The sequence below is a fragment of the Etheostoma spectabile genome, chromosome 10 (genome assembly GCF_008692095.1).
Source record: "Etheostoma spectabile isolate EspeVRDwgs_2016 chromosome 10, UIUC_Espe_1.0, whole genome shotgun sequence".
Taxonomy (NCBI): domain Eukaryota; kingdom Metazoa; phylum Chordata; class Actinopteri; order Perciformes; family Percidae; genus Etheostoma; species Etheostoma spectabile.
This window is the reverse complement of record NC_045742.1, coordinates 2,079,572-2,086,597: the sequence shown is the minus strand read 5'-3', so window position 1 is coordinate 2,086,597 and position 7,026 is coordinate 2,079,572. Positions and strand designations below refer to the sequence as shown.

The following is a 7,026-nucleotide window of genomic DNA, read 5'->3' as shown; positions in this document are numbered from 1 at the left end:
CAATAAACAGATTAAAAATTGAAAATTAAATTTCTCCGCTGGCTCCTGGGGGTCCAAACTGCTCCAAACCTTCCGAGGAACTGTTTGTCTGTCTCAATATTCTCCAACGTGAACTCAAGAAACACCATCAGCTTGACCTTCAACCTCGCACCCTGGAAGTAAAAAGATTGCAATCTGCATTTAGCCACCACCACACCCACACCACACACACACACACACACACACACACACACACACACACACCACCACACACACACACAGTATGCATGCACTATGTTAGGTGTGTGGGAATCATGTGATGCGTGCACGAGGCAGGGTTATGTTAATTGACTTCCTTAACTGCTTTACACGTGGAGGACACTAAAGGGACCAGACATGTCCAGGATTCTGGTTCCTCTGCAGCTGAGCAGACGGTTCGGATGCATGATGTGGACCGGGTCCACATACCAACATGGATTCACGACCCCACTTGGAGTCTGGCTCGCCGGCCAGCCTGTTCTGTGACAAGCATGAGACATTAGTCATTTTCTTCATTTTCCCCCGTCCCCGCTGCTTCCTTTTGGGGGGGGGTGGGGGGGGTGGGGGGGGGGGGGGGGATTGTCTATTTGCAAGTATCAACCAAAATATACAAGATCATGATCATAACTGGAGACTTGAATAGTATTCATGCTTAAAGGTGATAGGTGAAGGTCAATGTTTTTAGAGTAACAAGGGATGACTAATGAGGATGGGGTCACTCATAGGGAGGAAATTATTATAAAATGGCCCTATTGACTTTTTTTAGCACCTTTGTTCTGCTTTTATGGTCCAGATCATTCATATTTTTGGTTCACTCTCATTATCGGTGTCTTTAAACGCAGTATTGGTGACATTTACGCTTTTTTAGTTCAGTTTATTTCAATCAATCAATCAATCCCATAAATACACAACATCACTTACATAACAAAAATGGTAAAAAACAACCCAAATCAAAGTGTCACCTTGGGTCATGCAATTGTCATATTAACTCGTTAATAATCAATACGGATCCAAAAGGTGTAGTTTGAAGCATTTACTTGTTACACCTAACCTTTGTACATTCTATTTTATCAATATCCCGAGGTCCCTCAAGATATTATCAATCTTATATGTAATATAATCTTATACATACTTATATGTAATCATTTCTGTATTCATATTAACATTCATACTGTATGTGCAGAAGGAAAAAATAAACAAAACAATACATTCCCATTCATATACACATACGCCATTCATGCCTCGCTTTAATATTTGTCATCCTACTTTTTAGAATTTTTTCTTTTTAAATCCTTGTAGCGTGTAACACACATTACTTCCTCATCTGAGAGATTTGTACATTTATTCTAATATTTGTATCTGTGCACATGCACACTCCCCTCCGTTCATACTTGCTCTCTCTAATGTGAAACTGCCCCTGCAACCATGCTATTTTTGACTCTATACATTATTTGCATTCTTCCACCAAGTCAGGTGTTGATGGAGACCAAACAGACCTGAAGAAGAATGAATATTGGATTATTGTACATTCAAGTGAAGAAAACATTCACATTTTCAGTAAGAAGCTGGAATCAAAGAATGTGTCCCTTTCGGAAAAATGACTGAAACCGATTATCAAAAATAATTGGTACATAATATAACCGTTGACAACTGTTTGATTAGTCTTTGCAGCTTAATGTAGGATACTGGAGTTAAAACTGAGATCTTAAACTCTGAGTTACTGCATGGGGTGCAACCGAATTATTGTTTGATAATGTTTGGAATGATTTTTTTTTACATGACAAAAATCGAGTCCAGAATATAATTAGGAAAGGAATTGGGGGAAAAAATATATAATTTAGACAACATCGGCGATAGGTTTAGTGACCTAGGGGTGAGGTTAGGCTTGAGGATCCACTGTACCACATGTGTTCAGTTAACCCATCTGACTGTTCTGAGACCATATAGGTCATTCAGGAACTTTCTCCAGCTGGTTTGTTGTTGGGCGGTCTTCTGCGCTTCCTTCCAGGATGATGATGTTTCCTTGGGTTCTGCCTCCACAAACCTTCCCCAGCTGTTCCTGCGTCATCCTAGGTCTTCTTTTCCCTTTTGGGTTCCAAGTTAAGGGCCTCTCTGGTCCTGCTGCTGTAGTTGCTTATGTACTGCATGTTTAACCTTAAAGGGGCGCTATGCTGTTTTGGCCATTTCTTCGCTTTTTTCTTGCTTTTTGCTCGCAGGTTTCTCTATAGAACCAAGAAAAATGTCAATTATTCATTTATTAGTTTAGCGTTGTCAGGGATGTGCACACATTTGGAGGAGCCGTTGCTCTAATCTGGAAAAAAAAGGCAAACTAGACTGTGGCTGCACTCAATGATTCTGGTTGAGATAACTAATGGTATGATTTGGCACTGCGAGGGAGCCAGCAGTTAAGGAAGAGGAGTCACAAGGGGAATTCCAAAATAAGGGCTTTTATTTGCCAAAAATAAAAAAAATAAAGAAGGTTTTCGGGCCCATAAAAGAGATAAAATAAACAGACAGTAACTAAAGCTCTGACCACAAGACTCAACAAAATACAAGTGATCTACTAACAAAGAAACAAAAAGGACTTATATATTGGCTGATCAGCCCAATTTTAACACACAGGGGGAGGCCAACAATAACTACAGGCTAACTACAGAAAACACAAATAATGCAAAACCCACCTAAAACAATATAAATAAAAGGCACTTTTACTTATCTTAACCCAAGAAAAATGACTCTACATGAATCTAAACCCCGGAATACCTACAGAGAGAATAAAGCTCCCCCCCGGCCAAATCAAGCAGTGGTGTGTCCAATTAGGCCAACCCCCCCCCCCCCCCCCCCCCCCCCCCCCCCGCAGACCTCCTGGATCCCCCCATGTGGACTCAACACTGGTTCTCAAAAGAAACAATTTATGACAGAATGACCATCCAAAAGTAACTAATAGTGTATTGTTACGAATTATACTTCTGTATGATCCAACTAAATAAAGTATTATGTATGTGAAATGAACCCGAATATACGTTTGCAACAAATAAGTAAGGTGTTTAAAGAAAAGCACATAAACTTAACCTAAGGAAAAATACAAGTGGATGAGGTTACCGCTCTGAAGCTGGTTGTGTGGCCGTGACTGTGGCCATCACAGGCACCATAAATAATATTTATGTTCATATACTGTACAGTAGAACAGTTACAACATGACTACAGCTAGAAAAAGTATTTTACTCAATCCCTCGTGAACTGGAACTTTTGATTTACAAAATATAACTATACACCTATGTTGCTATACATTGCACAGACATAATTTACCGTGTTTATTAATGAAATATTTGTTGAGTGAGTTATTAGCCTACTCCAAGTTAAAGATAATAATAAAACAGGGGTACTACTTCACATTAAATGAATAATGTGGGATGGTTGCTTGACATTAACAACCACTTCTCTCACAGCTGGCCTGCAGAGTTGCAGCTGCTCTTTCTCTCTCTTCTTCAGTCGTCTTTGTTGTGAAGGCACACAGAACTAACATCAGAATATACTTAAGTTTATTTCATTAACCACCTGAGACATTAATTTATCATCTCCTAACAAAGTAAGTATTAATGAGAACTGGCACATATTGAGCTTTGTGCTGAGCCTTCCTGCAGGCTTTTGATACACCACAGTAGAACGGCTTGAAATTGGAGAGTCCATGGTAGAACTTCAGACATGACCACAAAGTAATGAGATGCGTGTGGCAGGGCCCCTTTGATACGAGGCGACGCTGCGCGACGAGATGCAAGCGTCACTGGCTGAAGCTGCGCTTTATTCAAAGCTCAAGTGGATTTTTTTGGGGTAGCATTCGCCGGGCGTTTGTCACAACATCCATAACTTTAAAAAACTCATGTGAAAGCAGAAGGGGATGCAGCGAGAATATAAACAAAGTCACGTGACTGGGGGCCAGAGGGCAGGATTGAAGGATGCCGTGAACTTCATTCGATTTAACGTAATGAATGTATTATTGTATTAATGCAGCCGCAACAGAAAAAAATAGAAGAAAAAAAAGAGCAAAAGAAAAGTCTGTTTAGGCTCTTTAGCCAGAGGGGCAGCCAATCCAATCAGGGCAAACGGGCTGTTGCCCGGGCAACAACAGCCCATACTTATGCACGCCCCTGAGTATTGTATGCACCATTAAAAGGAATATGTAAAGGCTTTAGGCTGCCCTACACATATAGGCCCAGTTTAATAGGCAACTATTTTATAGAATATGTAATAGGATGTCCCTGCTCCATCTGCCTTTACCTTAGGGGTCCTTGACCTAAAACTGTTAAAGACCCCTGATATAAAATCGTGACAGAAAGGCTGAATGCCTACAATAAAAGCAGCCCTCCCGGAGAGCTCCACCAACTTTTTCTGTACTCACATGGTAAGCATTACACTACAAAGCTGGGTATGCTCCCCCCCCCTGGAGGCAAACAAGTTATATTCTTAACCTTTCCCAAAACTAATCAATGCTCAGGCCAAATCACTGTAGGAGTAAACAGCACACACGACAAAAAAACATTTGTGATTTCCTGCAGTGCAAGGGTGTTGTCCATAACCTCTCAAGAAACAAATGAGTAGGAATTCAGCAGGGACGAGAAGCTCCACCATGAGGTGCACAACCACGGCGAGCATCTTTCATTCATTCATATTTATTATACAGGAAAGTCAAAAGTAACATTACATGGCAATGTAAACGGGTCCGACTCAGTATAAAAAAACTGGTTTTCAGCAGGGACCTGTTCTGCAGAAACGTACAACATGGCTACAGCACGTCAGGACAGACGTTCTCTAAGATGGCCCCGCTCTGCAGACTGAAAACAAACATCTTTTTGTGCATGCGGAGGAGACGCCGATCATGTGCTTGATGTCATCTGTTTGGAAGTAGTGATACAGTGGCCTTCTATGTTCCAATCACCAGGGTCGGCCTCAGCAGTCTGCTCCCTCTGTGTTGTTTTGTATCTAATTACCCACTAAATGTATGTCTGAATGTTGTAGCTTTATAGAAGGATGTGCATGATGTGACCCTTTTTTTTGGCTTGAGTTAAAACGTTTTAAAACTTTTACATCACAAATCAAATTTGTTGCAGTGCAACTCCTCTTGTATTGCTTTAGCTCATTGTTTTCTCATCTCAGAGAAAGACAGACAGGCCACATATTAATGATAATAATGATTGAATGATTTAGAGAAGGGCTGCAGCAATGTGTGTGCCGGTGCGACACCCAGTGGACAGAGTCGGTAGCTCTGATCATGCAGTCAGTGGGAACTTTTAGAGAACAGTATCGGATGATTTATTGATGCATTTATCATACATAACATGAAATATAGTTTGCATATAGTAGGAATACAGATACATGTTCAGGCACAGGCTTGCTTTCTGTTTAAAAGGTAGATGATACGATCCTTGTCACTCAATTTCAATAAAATAAGAGCCACAGACAGCTTAGCTTAGCTGAAGATTGTACGGATTGTGTATGGATTACACCAATGATATGCAATCTGTTTATTAGAGAACTTTAGAGGTGTTTATGGGTGGATTTGTCACCTTTGGACAGAACCAGGCTGAAGGTGTTTCCCCATGTTGACAGTCTTTGTGCTAAGCTAATAGTCAGCTGTCTGTGGTTTCATGTTGAGCGTACAGATACGAGTGTGGCGTCGTTGTTCTCATGTCAAACTATTCCTTTAAAGCGACACTAAACACTCTTTAAACCTGCATTCTATCTGAATTCCTGTAGGGGGAGACTCCTTAAGCACACATCTAATCTGAGCTCCAGTGTGTGGTGGTGTTGGGGGGGGGGGCCTCTTTAAACCTGCATTCTATCTGAATTCCTGTAGGGGGAGACTCCTTAAGCAGCATTCTATCTGAGCTCCAGTGTGTGTGTTGTGTGGGGGGGCTCTTTAAACTTGCTTCTATCTGAATTCCTATAGGGGGAGACTCCTTAAAGCAGCATTCTATCTGAGCTCCAGTGTGTGTGTGGTGTGGGGGGGGGGGCCTTTAAACTTGCATTCTATCTGAATTCCTATAGGGGGAGACTCCTTAAAGCAGCATTCTATCTGAGCTCCAGTGTGTGTGTGTGTGTGTGTGGGGGGGGGCTCTTTAAACCTGCATTCTATGCTAATTCCTGTAGGGGGAGACTCCTTAAAGCAGCATTCTATCTGAGCTCCAGTGTGTGTGTGTGTGGGGGGGCTCTTTAAACTTGCATTCTATCTGAATTCCTATAGGGGGAGACTCCTTAAAGCAGCATTCTATCTGAGCTCCAGTGGTGTGTGTGTGTGGGGGGGCTCTTTAAAACTTGCATTCTATCTGAATTCCTATAGGGGGAGACTCCTAAAGCAGCATTCTATCTGAGCTCCAGTGTGTGTGGGTGTGTGTTGGGGGGGGGCTCTTTAAACCTGCATTCTATCTAATTCCTGTAGGGAGACTCCTTAAAGCAGCATTCTATCTGAGCTCCAGTGTGTGTGTGTGTGGGGGGGCTCTTTAAACTGCATTCTATCTGAATTCCTATAGGGGAGACTCCTTAAAGCAGCATTCTATCTGAGCTCCAGTGTGTGTGTGTGTGTGGGGGGGGGCTCTTTAAACTTGCTTCTATCTGAATTCCTATAGGGGGAGACTCCTTAAAGCAGCATTCTATCTGAGCTCCAGTGGTGGTGTGTGTGGGTGTGGGGGGGGCTCTTTAAACCTGCATTCTATCTGAATTCCGTAGGGGGAGACTCCTTAAAGCAGCATTCTATCTGAGCTCCAGTGTGTGTGTGGTGTGGGGGGGCTCTTTAAACCTGCTTCTATCTGAATTCCTGTAGGGGAGACTCCTTAAAGCAGCATTCTATCTGAGCTCCAGTGTTGGGGTGTTGTGTGGGGGGGGCTCTTTAAACTTGCATTCTATCTGAATTCCTATAGGGGGAGACTCCTTAAAGCAGCATTCTATCTGTGCCTCATCACCTCCCGCCTTGACTACTGTAACTCTCTCCTTTTTGGCTTTCCTCAAAAATCC

General features: G+C 42.2%; 1 long non-coding RNA gene across 1 annotated transcript in view; it reads left to right on the top strand.

Annotated features, from left to right (window-relative positions):
• Positions 1 to 1,936: 1,936 nt before the first annotated feature.
• Positions 1,937 to 7,026, top strand: part of LOC116697200 (uncharacterized) — an 8,219-nt gene continuing 3,129 nt past the window's right edge. Inside the window, exons 1-2 of the long non-coding RNA XR_004333963.1 lie at positions 1,937 to 2,073; positions 3,704 to 3,709. This is a non-coding gene — a long non-coding RNA (uncharacterized LOC116697200). The remainder of the gene's footprint in view (positions 2,074 to 3,703; positions 3,710 to 7,026) is intronic.